This window comes from Nicotiana sylvestris, chromosome 9, assembly GCF_000393655.2.
Source record: "Nicotiana sylvestris chromosome 9, ASM39365v2, whole genome shotgun sequence".
NCBI lineage: Eukaryota > Viridiplantae > Streptophyta > Magnoliopsida > Solanales > Solanaceae > Nicotiana > Nicotiana sylvestris.
Genome location: NC_091065.1, coordinates 61122251 through 61136580, shown reverse-complemented (window position 1 = coordinate 61136580; position 14330 = coordinate 61122251). Strand labels below are relative to the sequence as shown.

At 40.4% G+C, this 14330-nt stretch overlaps 1 long non-coding RNA gene across 1 annotated transcript; it reads right to left on the bottom strand.

The window, feature by feature from the left end:
- Positions 1 to 8107: 8107 nt before the first annotated feature.
- Positions 8108 to 9607, bottom strand: LOC138877172 (uncharacterized). The gene is made up of 3 exons (XR_011402508.1): positions 9384 to 9607; positions 8969 to 9048; positions 8108 to 8183 (listed from the first exon to the last, which is right to left on the bottom strand). It is a non-coding gene; the product is annotated as an uncharacterized lncRNA (long non-coding RNA).
- Between the last annotated feature and the right edge of the window lie 4723 nt (positions 9608 to 14330).

The window sequence follows — 14330 nt, the reverse complement described above, 5'->3', positions numbered from 1 at the left end:
CTTGAAAGCCAATATATCATCTTGTAGTGCCGCTATATGCCCGGGTGAAAAGAATTTAGAAATAAATTTATCCGCCAACTCATCCCAAGTTGTGATGGAATGGTTAGGGAGTATCTCGAGCCAATCTAATGCCTTCCCCCGAAGTGAGAATGGGAAAAGTCTCAACCTAAGAGCATCCTCGGACACATTCGTCTGTTTGCTCCCGCAGCATGTATCTACGAACCCCTTGGGATGTTTGTAGGCATTTTGATCCGCAGCGCCCGTGAAGTACCCACGCTGCTCAAGTAAGGTCAACATCACATTGGTTATCTGAAAGTTACCCGCCCGAATTCTGGATGGGACAATAGCACTTGCATAACCCTGATTCGGAAGTACTCTGGGAGCCACTCTTGGAGGTGGCGGAGGAGTGTCTGGAATATTGTCATTTGGAATAGCATTGGCATTGCGACCTCTAAGTTGTCCTTGAGGTACAAGAGTCACCTCATCTTGTTCAACATCATCTACCTCCTCCCCCGCAATCATGTTTCCAAGAGGTTCATTAGCGTTGTTCAATGCCATATTGGTACCTGAGTAGTAATACAAACAAGTAAGTAACAAAGAAGGAAAGAAGAACAATACACAAAACTAACTAAATAGATAGCCAAAACCGTTAGCTCCCCGGCAACGGCGCCAAAAAGTGATCGCAGCCAACTCTGCACCACTAATAAGTAGCGAGAGAGGGTCGCAATATCTTTTACCCAATTTTGGGTTGGGATCAATTTCCACAGAGAGCTAGAAAAAGAGTTGAGTATCTATTTAGGTTGGGATTGCGTATTGGTTCCAAATTGCACTTCTATTCATTTTTGGGTTTTCTTTTATAATTCTACTATTATCAAACTACAAATTAAAATTGCAACTAGATTAAGCTAAGAGTAAAATGCTACAAGTTGTTCAATTATTCTAAAAGGCACTAGGGTAGTGACTTTCACCTAGGTGGCCAATTGACAGGTAATTACATCTAAGACACGATTGACATGATTGGGGAATATGTTATAACCATTGCTCGATATTACCCACTCTCACACCTCTCAGTAGAAAGAATGATTTTGCCCAATTGACTTTCTCAAGACCAATTGGGTCCATATTTGCTCAAGCAACTAGGGTTCAAGTCGGGTATTACTCTCTCGAGGTTTAACCCTTTAATTGGGACTATCAATTCTCTTGAGTCCATCTCAATTCCTTGTTGGATCAATTTCGGAGACTTAGTCTCTTTTTCTCAAGAAGAGCCCAAGTCAACTTAGCACAAACTAGTGTTTGCAACCACTAATTCAGTAATTAAACCATGAAATTGACCCAAATAGCAAACATCCGTAGTCAATCTAGCCTTAAATTGCAACACCCATCAATTACCCACACTAGGGTTGAGCCACAACCCAAGCTAATGGGTCTAGCTACTCATACTTGAAGAGAAAAATAGAGAAATAGATTAAGATGAACACATATCAATTAATTGCTAAGCTATTTACAAAGATTCAATGATAAAAAGTAAGTAAAAATGCCCAAAAAGGCTACAAGATACGTTCCACGAACGCAGTAGCTATTCTAAAATGTCTGATACCCTAAAAATGGAAAAAGATTCTATTTATACTAAGTTTGAAAAACTGGACAAAAATGCACCTGCGGGGTTAGTGCAGACCGCACAAAATGGTGTGCGGCCGTACTAGGCTTTTGAACTTGAAAACCTGGCTCTCTGAACTCAGGCTCCGCGGACCACACAGAATGGACTGCGGCCATGGAGGCTTCTAGTGCAGTCCGCACAAACTGGACCGCGGACCGCACAGGCTTGAAAGCTCCAACTTCACCCTCTCTAAACCTTGACTCTGCGGACCGCACAAAATGGTAGTGCGGCCGCATTGCCTTCAGTGCAGACTGCACAAAACCTTCTGCGGTCGCACTGCCTTAATGCCTGAAGTACCAGCTCTTTGAATCTCCCTAGTGTGGACCGCACAAAGTGTAGTGCGGTCGCACTAGGCCAGTTTTTCCTGAGTTTGTCTTGTTTTTGGTACTTGTTCAAGTTTCACTCCTTTTGAGCTGATCTTTGACATCTTATCACTTTATTGATCAAACCTGAAATCAAGCACAACTTATGAGCTTTTTGGGACTATTTTGTATGAATTTATAATCAAAGCGTAAGCAAGAAGGAGTATAAAATGTGTCAAAATCTCTAGTTATCAACAGTACTATCTGTAAAGTTAATAAAAATACAGATAGGGCTATCACTGAAATGATCATAGCCGGATTTACTGATCAATTAAAGGGCTGGTGGGATAATTATCTCACAAACCTATATGTATAAATCAATGTAATTTCCTATAAGGGGTCAATTAGGCCCCTTAGAGGGAATCACATAGATTTATACATATAGGTTTTTTAGTCTTCACTAGTTGATGAATCATATCCATCACTATCAGAATTATCTGGTGAGGAATGCAGGAATTTTAGGTGTTAATACAGAACATCCATTATACAAGTTCAAAATTTTGTCTAGCGGTCACAGGTATTAAATTTTGCTTCTTTTTATATACTCCTTTATTTTATTGCTTAGCCTAAATGATAGGCTAAAAACTTATGTGTTAAACTAAGTATCCATAGGCTATTTACAAAATATGATTTGCTATTAAGCAACAACTGAGTCACCCCGATGGTACTGAAGGTTGGAACTATATAGCCTGGGTCACTATCTACAGTGATAGTTTCTTCATAATTTTCTGAAATTCTGATGGGGCATTTCTTAAACCAAAAGGCATAACATTTCATTCATATTGGCCTATTGGAACGTTAAAGGCCGTTTTATATCCATTTTCAGATATCTGAATTTGCCAATAACTTGATTTTAAATCAAATTTTGAGAATATTATGGTATCATGTAGTCAATCCAGTAAATCACAGGGACGTAATACTGGGTGTCCTATTTTTTTGGTATACAGACATCCTGTTGGAAAATATAAGCCCTGGGCAATTTATATGAAGTACCATCAAAAAGTGATTTAGCCCTAAAATATATTTGATTTTCAACCATCATTTATGCCATTTGAGAAATCTAGTTCAAATATTCTCTAGTAAGAAAATGTGACGACCCGGCCAGTCGTCTCATGAGTTACCGCTCCGTTTTCCCCATTTTTGCTTCTTTATGCCTTGTTTATCCATGTTTTATGGTATCGGGTTGGTCAGATCGAATCCGGAATGATTTTGGTAAGGTTTGAGACACTTAGTCTCTTTTAAGAAAGCTTAAGTTGGAAAAGTCAACCAGATGTTGACTTATGTGTTAGAGGGCTCGGAAGTGAGTTCCGAGGGTTCGGTTAGTTTTGGGAGGTGATTTATAACTAAGGAGCGTGATCGTAATGAATTTTGGAGGTACGTAGTAGATTTAGGCTTGAATTAGCGAAGTTGATATTTTGGCGATCTTCGGTTTGTAGGTGAGATTTTGATAAAGGGGTCGGAATGGAATTCCGAGAGTTGCAGTAGTTCCGTTGTGTGATTTGGGATGTATGTGCAAAATTTTAGGTCATTTGGACGTGGTTTGGTTGGGTTTTATATCAAAAGCAAAATTCTGAAGATTTTAGAAAGTTTGGCTTGAATCCGATGTGTTTTGGGTGATTTTATATTGTTTGAGGTGTTTTGATGATTGGTACAAGTTTGAATAAGGTATTAGGTTATGTTTGTGCCTTTGGTTGAGCTCCCAGGGGCCTTAGGGTGATTTCGGATGGTTAACGGAAAGGTTTGAGACTTGTGAAATTGCAGAATCTCAGCTGCTTCTGGTATTTCCGCACCTAGGTATTGGGGACCGCAGGTAAAACACCGCACATGCGAAAGAGGATCCACGGAAGTGGATTTTTGGAAGAATGTCAGGAACCGCAGAAGTAGTTAATATGGCCGCATCTGCGGAGTCGCAGATGTGGAAGGCTTATCGCATGCGATTTTGGGTTGGTAAGTAATTTCCGCATAAGCGGAGGAATGACCGCAAATGTAGTTCTGCAGAAGCGGGTATGGGACCACAGATGAGAAAAAGGTTTGGGTAGAAGGTATAAATTGTCTTCTTCGCGTAAGTTTGCTAAGTTTATCATTTTTGAAGATGGGAAAGAGGCTAAGGCATAGGATTTCAAGAGGAATCAAAGGATATCAGTTGGGTAAGTTCTCTAAGCTTAATTACTTGGGTTTAAGATCGTTTTTTCCATTGTTTAATCATGTTTTTAGTGGAGATTAAGGAAGAAAAATTGGGGATTAGGGCTTGAGTTTAAGAGGCCTTTAATTGGAGATTTGAAGGACCATTTGGGGTCGTAGGTGAAGGCAAGGCCCGCGGACGCCTGCAGGACCACCTCGGGTCGCCTGTTGGACTAAAGGCAACAACCTCACTACGGTCTGAAGTCTACAACACTAGGATATGCACAAAAGAGTGTAGAGTGTAGTATCAGCACAACTGACCCGATGTGCTAGTAAGTGTCTAGCCTAACCTCGGCGAAGTAGTGACGAGGCTAGGACCAGACTACCAAATAAACATGTGCAGTTATATCATAAACAACAGAAATAGAAGCAGATAATTGCAATTAAAATTGGGCAGGGGAAACATGCTTTGGGGAATAACGATACAACAGAATATCAAGAGAATATAAAGAAACCAAAATCCAATTACTAATACGGATAGGGAAAACAAATGCAGTGTTCATTTTCATTTCACATCTCGTTGCAGGCGTGCAACCTGATCCCATTTCATGTATCTCGTTGCAGGCGTGCAACCTGATCCCATTTCATATATCTCGTTGCTGGCGTGCAACCCGATCCCATTTCATATATCTTGTTACAGGCCTGCAACTCGATCCCATTTCATATATCTCGTTGCAGGCGTGCAACCCACTCCCATTTCACATATCTCGTTGCAGGCGTGCAACCCAATCCCATTTCATATATCTCGTTGCAAGCGTGCAATCCACTCCCATTTCACATATCTCGTTGCATGTGTGCAACCCGATCCCATTTCATATATCTCGTTGCAAGTGTGCAACCCGCTCCCATTTCATATATCTTGTTGCAGGTGTGCAACCCACTCCCATTTCATATATCTTGTTGCAGGCGTGCAACCCGCTCCCATTTACAAATCAGCAACCATCACAAAAGAATTCCGGCCAGGGAACAGTTATATTTCAACAATATCCTGACAAGGGAACAATAATATCAAGACAACATCCCGGCAAGGGAACAATAATGATAATAACATCTCAGCAAGGGAACAATAATGATAATAACATGTGAAGCGCAATAAACCACAACGGAGTCATAACAATTACAATACAAGACTCACGGGCATGTTTGACACCGACGTATAGATACTCGTCACCATGCCTATACGTCGTACTCCACAATTAACACGTAGCAAATAAGACACAACTCCTAATCCCTAGCTAAAGTTAGACCAAACACTTACCTAACTTTTTGCAACCAGTTCAAGATTCCAATACACCTTTACCTCGCGAATTTGTGTCCGAAAGCTTCAAATCTATTCATAATAATTCATTATGCTCAATACAAATCGTAGGAATTGATTCCATATGAAATTACTATATTTTTCAAATAAAAAATAAAATAAATCCGAAATTAACTCAAAAATCACCCATGGGGCCCACGACTCGGAACTCGACAACAATCACAAAATATGAACCCCCGTCCAACCATGAGTCCAGCCATACCAATTTTGCTAAATTCTGACATCAACTCGACCCTCAAATTTTTAATTAAAGTCTTGGAAGATTTCTACCATTTTCAACCAAAAAATGAGTAATCTAGTTGGAATATTCGATGATAATCCCATATAATTGACTAACAATAACCACAAGTGACTTATCTCAAGTTTCCCATGAATTCTTGCTCGAAAATCATCCAAAAACAAAATTGAAGACTAGGGTATAGAACCTTACCTTTTTTTGATGAAGATCGAGTGATTGGGTTCTTTGATTCTTGAAGATTGATGCAAGATTGGATGATTTGAATGTTGGGTTCCTCCTTCTCTGTCTAAACTGCTCTCACCTCTCTCTAGAATTCTCAGAAAATCACTCCAAAATGAACCCCAAAGCCTATTTATCAAAATGGGATCGGGTTATGAAAATAGAGGAATTAACCCTCCAAAATCAGGTATGCGATCGCAGAATCCATCGCATAATGGGTATGTTGGCCGCAGATGCATCGTAAAACTCGGTGCCCATAACTGGGTTGTTCTACTTCATTCTGCGATCACATAGCTATTTTGTGATCGCACATTTGACCGCAAAATCGTATTTTTTCAGCTTCTGGTAATTTGGTCATAACTTTGTGTAGCAATGTCCAAATGACAAACAGTTTGAAGCGTTGAAAACTAGACTCAGAGATCTTTAATTTGATAGGTTGTGAATCATATAACACCTTATATGCATATCATCCAAAGTAGGGTCTTGTGCGCATTCTCTTAAAATTTTAGTCTATTTTGAAATTTTCCAACTTGGCTTAGTCTTAGGACTTTCCTCAGACCCCATATCACTTATAGTATGTTTCATACGCTATCAAATCAAATTGGTAGAAATCATGTTAATAGTCCTTGGATGAGAAGTAGAGTCCGCCCCCAAGCGCATAACATAACTTACCTCTTCTTTCGCACATTTCAATTTCCCGAATTTTTTACTAACTCCCAAAATTTCCACAAATTTTGTCAGAGTTTCCTTTGTAACTGGGCCTATCCACCTGTCAGAGAATCCCAGAAACTAATCCTAACAACATATACATAATCCAATCAACTTAACCCAACATGAAAACAATACCAACATTGGTTTCATAAGTAATATATTACTATAAAAGGAGCGACATTCACATTAATTACCCAGGTGATACTAAACTCATATCAGGTAAGTTCTCGACATTTTCATAAAACACATAAATAAATATTTAAATTAAAGATGACATTTTTGGGTCATCACATTCTCCATCTCTAAAACAAACGTTCGTCCTCGAACGGAATTAGAAAATTACCTGAGCTGGTGAACAGATGTGGATATTTACTCTGCATGTCCGATTCGGACTCCCACGTCGATGCCTCAATAGGCTGACCTCTCCACTGAATACGAGCAGAAGAAAAACTTTTCGATCTCAACTGACGAACCTGGAGGTCTAGAATAGCTACCGACTTTTCCTTGTATGACAAGTCCTTATGCAACTGGACAGTGCTGAAATGTAACACATGGGATGGATCGCTATGATACTTCCGAAGCATGGACACATGAAACACTAGATGCACGGCTGATAAACTCGGCAGCAACACAAGTCTGTAAGCCACCTTTCCCACTCGATTAAGAATCTCAAACAGACATATGAACCTAGGGCTAAGCTTTCCCTTCTTTCCAAATCTCATCATGCCTTTCATAGGCGACACTCGAAGCAATACCCACTCACCAACCATGAATGTCAGATCACAAACCGTATGGTCGGCATAACTCTTTTGCCTGGACTGAGCTGTACAGAACCTATCCTGAATAACCTTGACCTTGTCCAAGGTATCCTGTACTATATTTGTACCCAAAACCCGAGCCTCTCCCGGCTCAAACCATCCAACCGGCGACTGACACCGCCTACCATATAAAGCCTCAGAAGGAGCCATCTGGATACTCGACTGGTAACTGTTATTGTAAGCAAACTCTGCTAAAGGCAAAAACTGATCTGTCACGACCCAATTTAGAATCATGACCGACGCTTAGGAGCAAGTGCCCCCAAGTAAGCCTCATCGGTATTTTATAGAAAATCGGACAGAGTTTCCCCTGTTTTAGGACTATCCAAAAAATATATTTCATGTCTCATAAACAAATAACAACTAACCAACATTCACCTAAATCAGTCATAATCTTAATCAACTATCCAAAAAGAGTTTTCACCAACATTACAAACCTTATCAACATAATAATACTAAACTCAATCTAAAACAATGCAATACTAATAGCTAACCCAATATATCGAATGAATATCCCATAAGACTAATAAAAATGATTATGGAGCGACTCTAAGAGTTCAAAAGAAAAGACGATAACAAATAAATAAACTCTTCGCCCACGCGAACAAGTGCAGGGCTCACCAGGAACTATTAGTTCGTATACTCTAATTAGTGAAATCCTTACTCACGTCAACTGTTGTCTCTGTAAAAAAAGAATAGTGGGGAGTGAGTCGCTAGCTCAGTGAGTAATAACACTTAACCACAACCGTTTTTTAATGGGGACAAGTCAGAAAATATGCTTGTATAGTATAGAAAAATATCATGAAATAAATGCCCTTTTTCAGATTCGGTAACAACAATCAATCTTGTCTGTTTTCATGTGAGCAGGAATAAATTAATAATTCAGTAATAAACTCTATAAACACTGTCATATCAAACTTTATGTTTCGGAGGTTTCCAAGAAAGGATCATGTAATCTATATCTCTATGTGGACCCCTTCATAAAAGGAGTCAAATATAACTGTAGGTCCCTACTCGAGGGAAAAACTGTAACTGTATGCTAGTTCTACCTTCCCACTAGCGAGGCTATAACTATAATCGGTAATCTGTAAATACAAGGTGCACCAAGTCTAACGAACCCGCCGTTAGCTACGGGATCCTTCAAAGTCTACTCCCATTTATACTTGTCTCTGTATCCGTATATATTCATAGGAAAATATTTTAAAACAACATAGAGCATTTCGGTTCTTATAAAATCATGTAATTTCTTTTCGATAACAGTAAATTCAAGTAACGGTAAAACATATCCAGTGACAACAAGAATATTTAAAACAACGGTGATCATCTCAAACAACTATTTTGGTATCATATCGAGTAAAAGACTTGTCCCACATGCAACTTAAAATAAATAGTAACATATTCATATCAAAATCATGTGTAAATCATGCGAATTATGAAAACACAAATTGCGGTAAGATTACTACTCACCGTACTCGTGTCGCAATACCAAACACCTCAAGCAATTTGTATGACTTCTTATTTATCCAAGTGCTCAATTCGTGAGAAATCTATAAATTAATATAAGTTCATGTTACCGTCTGCTAATCGCAAAATTCAGTAAGTTTAAGTGACAGCGAGTCACAATTCCGATTACCCATGTCTCAGTGTTACTCAAAATATCATCTGTTAGACTACCTATAATGCTATCAAAACTAACTCTTAATAGCATTTCCTTTTCTTTCTTTTTTTAAAATTCCAGGTTTATGGTTATTCAAGAACTAGTATATTTCACCATGAAAATCCATGTTACTGTTACCCACCATAGTTAAATACCAAACTCAATTCTAGTATTACAATAGAAGAGTTAAACAATATGAAACCAAAATTCTTCCAGAAGACTTACGTTCCTAGTTCTTGTAGTTTCTTGTTGAAATTCTTTGATGCCAAACATAGCACTTTTACTCAAGAAAAAGAACTGATGCGTCTTGCTCTTTTTCAAGCATCGTGTCCCAGCAGCAGTTTGGGTTTTTGACTCCACGTTGCTGTTAAATTTCTCGTTCTCACTTGCTTATGGATTAGAGTTGTAGATATTTCCCCAATTTTCCAAGTTGTACTATATTTGTTGGACAAAAAGTCTTTCTACAAACCCTTATTAAACCCACGCCACACATCTGATGGGCTTTGGCCTCTATCCTTTTTTTTTTGCTAAATGACCAATTTGTTCTTGGTTAAAATTATGGGTTATTACATGATCCCAGGAGCCTCTAAAGTAAATAACATAAGCTCGGAGCATATCTTCCAAAATTTGAATAGTGCGCTCGGACTGCCCGTCCGTCTGGGGATGAAATGTTGTGCTCAACTCGACCCGTGTGCCCAACTCTCGCTGAACTGCTCTCCAGAAATGTTAGGTAAACTGTGTACCTCGATCCGAAATGATAGACACGGGCACACTATAAAGACGAACAATCTCCCGGATATAGATATTAGCTAACCTCTCAGAATAATAGGAGACTGCCACAGGAATGAAATACGCTGAATTGGTTAGCCTATCAACAATAACTCACACTGCATCAAATTTACGCTGAGTCCATGGGAGTCCAACCACGAAGTCCACAATGATGCGCTCCGACTTCCACTCAGGAATCTCGATCTTATGGAACAAACCACCAGGTCTCTGAGGCTCGTACTTTACCTGCTGACAATTCAAACACTGAGCCACATACGCAACGATATCCTTCTTCATTCTCCTCCACCAATAATATTGCCGCAAATCCTGATACATCTTAGTGGCGCCCAGATAAATAGAGTATCGGGAACTATGGGCCTCTTCTAAAATCAACTCTCGAAGTCCATCCACATCAGGTACACAAACTCGACCCTACAATCTCAAAACTCCATTGTCACCTAAGGTAACCTGCTTGGCACCTCCATGCTGCACTGTGTCTCTAAGGACACACAAATGGGGATCATCATACTGCCGATTACGGATATGCTCTAATAAGGAAGAACGAGTAATTGTGCAAGCTAATACACGGCTGGGCTCAGAAACGTCCAACCTCACAAACTGATTGGCCACAGCCTGAACATCCAAGGCAAGCGGTCTCTCACCGACCGGAATATAAGCAAGACTGCCCATGCTGGCTAACTTCCTACTCAAAGCGTTAGCCACCACATTGGCCTTTCCCGTATGATATAAGATAGTGATATCATAATCCTTTAATATCTCCAACAACTTTCTCTGCCTCAAATTTAGCTCCTTTTACTTGAATAAATACTGCAGACTCTTGTGATCCATGAACACCTCACATGCCATGCCATACAGATAATGCCTACAAATCTTCAACACGTGAACGATGGTTGCTAACTCCAAATCATGAACCCAATAGTTCTTCTCATGAATCTTCAACTGCCATGAAGCATAGGCAATGACCTTGTCATCCTGCATCAACACCGCACCAAGTCCAAGATGAGATGCATCATAATAAAATGTATAAGGCCCTGAACCTGCGGGCAAAACTAACACTGGTGCCGTAGTCAGAGCTGTCTTAAGCTTCTGAAAGCTCGCCTCACACTCGTCCGACTATCTGAACTGGGCACCCTTTTGGGTTAACCTGATCATCGGGGCTGTGATAGATGAAAACCCCTCCACAAACCGACGATAATAGCCTGCCAATCCCAAGAAACTCCGAATCTCTGTAGCTGATGCTGGTCTAGGCCAGTTCTTGACTTCCTCAATCTTCTTCGGATCAACCTGAATACCCTTTACGGATACAACATGACCCAGGAATGCAACTGAACTCAACCAGAACTCACATTTCAAAAACTTGGCATACAACTGACTATCCCTCAAAGTCTAAAAAACCACTCTAAGATGCTGCTCGTGCTCCTCCTAACTACAAGAATAGATTAAAATATTATCAATGAAGACTATCACGAACGAATCCAAGTAAGGCCTGAACACTCGGTTCATCAAATCCATAAAAGCTGTTGCGGCATTTGTCAACCCAAATGGCATCACTAGGAATTTATAATGCCCGTACCGAGTGCGGAAAGCTATCTTAAGGACATCGGATGCCCTAATCCTCAACTGATGGCAGCCGAATCTCAAGTCAATCTTCAAAAATATCTTAGCACCCTGAAGCTGATCAAACAAATCATCAATCATCGGCAATGGATACTTATTCTTGATTGTAACCTTGTTCAACTGCCGGTAACCAATACACATTCTCATCGATCCGTCCTTCTTCTTAACAAACAACACTAGCGCACTCCAAGGCGAAATACTAGGTCTAATGAAACCTTTCTTAACCAAGTCTTGCAACAATTCCTTCAACTCTTTCAACTCAGGCGGGTCCATACGATACGGTGGAATAGAAATGGGTTAGGTGCCCGGAGCCAAATAAATGAAAAAGTCAATATCCCTATCGGGTGGCATACCCGGCAGGTCTGAAGGTAATATCTCAGGAAACTCACAAACAATGGGCACAGAATCAATAGAAAGGACCTCAGCACTAGAATCACGAACATAGGCCAAACACCCCTTCTAGACCATACGCCGAGCCTTCATATAGGAGATAACACTACGGGTAGAATGACCAGGAGTCCCTCTCCACTCTAAACGAGGTAAACCCAGCAAGGCTAAGGTCACAGTCATGGCATGATAGTCCAAGATAGCACGATAAGGTGATAACCAGTCCATCCCTAATATGACATCGAAATCAACCATGTCTAGAAGAAGCAAATCTACATGAGTCTCAAGACCCCCAATCACAACTATACAAGAATGATTGACTCGATCTACCACAATAGAATCACCCACCGGTGTAGACACGTAAATAGGAGCACTCAATAATCACTAGGCATGACCAGATACGGTGCAAAATAAGATGACACATAGGAGTACGTAGATCCTAGATAAAATAAAACTGAAGCATCTCTGCTACAAACCAGAATAGTACCTGTGATAAACGCATTGGAAGCCTCAGCCTCGGGCCTGGCTGGAAGAGCATAACATTGGGGTTGGGCCCCACTACCCTGAATTACATCTCTAGGACGGCCTACCATTGGCTGGCCTCCACCTCTAGTGGCCTGAGCTCCACCTTTAATACCTCTACCTCCACCTCTAGAACCTCTACCTCCACCTCTAGCTGGTTGAGCAGGCTGAACGAGTCCCTCAATGAACCTCCCCACACCCTCTCTCAGTGGAATTATAAGAAGAGCATGACGGGTGAAATCATTAAACCTGGTCTTGTACTAAGTAACAGTCATAGAATCCTGCTGGAGACGCTCAAACTGCCTCTGGTAGATCTCTCTGTGAGTGACAGGATGAAACTTCTCCAGAAATAGCTGAGAAACGGATCCCAAGTCAAAGCTGATAACCTAACTGGTCTAGGAAAACTATAATATCTCCAACAAGTCTTGGCGGATCTAGACAAGCGAAAAGTAGCAAAGTTGATCCTATTGGTCTCCACTATCCCTATGTTCTTGAGACCCTCATGACAACTGTCTAGATAATCCTGGGGATCCTCAAAAGATGCACCGCTAAAAGTGGTAGCAAAGCGCTTGGTGAAACCTATCCAACCTCCACAAAGCCTCCGAAGATGTAGTTGATCTAACACCGGTCTGTGCTGCTATTCGACTGAAGAAGAAATGCGTGACCTTGCCATTTGCGAAAGGACAAGAGTAGAGGTTTCAATTTAGCATTGAGAGAATAAAATCGTACGACAGGAAAGAATAGATGTGAAGTTTTTCCTAACTCTGTACCCTTTGGGGGATAAATACAAATGTCTTCGTACCGATCCCTCAGACTCTACTAAGTTTGTCTGTGAACTATGAGACCCATGTAACCTAGAGCTCTGATACCAACTTGTCACGACTCGGATTTCCCACCCTCAAGAGTCGTGATGGCGCCTAGTGATGAAAGCTAGGCAAGCCAAATTATTCTAATTACTTAACCTTTTTCTAGTTTTAAACCATTATCAGTGATGAGTAAACATCATGCAAATAGCAAAAATAATTAAGCGGAATACAAAATCTGATAATTATCTGATAATTAATCTTAATACAAACTGCGGAAATCTAAATACAACTCTATCCAGAATTTGGTATCACAGCTTCACAGATGGTCTAAGAATAATACATACAAAGTCTAAAAGATAAAATACACATTGTTTCTGAAATGAGTAAAGGAAACAGTATAAAGGAAAGATAGGAAGTGACGCCAAGGCCTGCGGACGCCTGCAGGACTACCTCGGGTCACTTGTTGGACTAAAGGCAGCAACCTCACTATGGTCCAAAGTCCACAACACTGAGATTTGCACAAAAGAGTGCAGATTGTAGTATCAGCACAAACGATCCGATGTGCTGGTAAGTGTCTAGCCTAACCTCGGTGAAGTAGTGACGAGGCTAGGACCAGACAGCTAAATAAACTTGTGCAATTATATCATAAATAGCAGAATAGAAGCAGATAATTGCAATTAAAATTGGACAGGGGAAACATGCTTTGGGGAATAACAAATAACAACAGAATATCAAGAGAATATAAAGAAATCAAAATCCAATTACTAACACGGATAGGGAAAACAAATGTAGTGTTCATTTTCATTTCACATATCGTTGCAGGCATGCAACCTGATCCCATTTCATGTATCTCGTTGCAGGCGTGCAACCCGATCCCATTTAATATATCTCGTTGCAGGCATACAACCCGATCCCATTTCATACATCTTGTTACAGGCCTGTAACCCGATCCCATTTCATATATCTCGTTGCAGGCGTGCAACTTGTTCCCATTTCAGATATCTATTTGCAAGCATGAAACCCGCTCCCATTTCATATATCTCGTTGCATG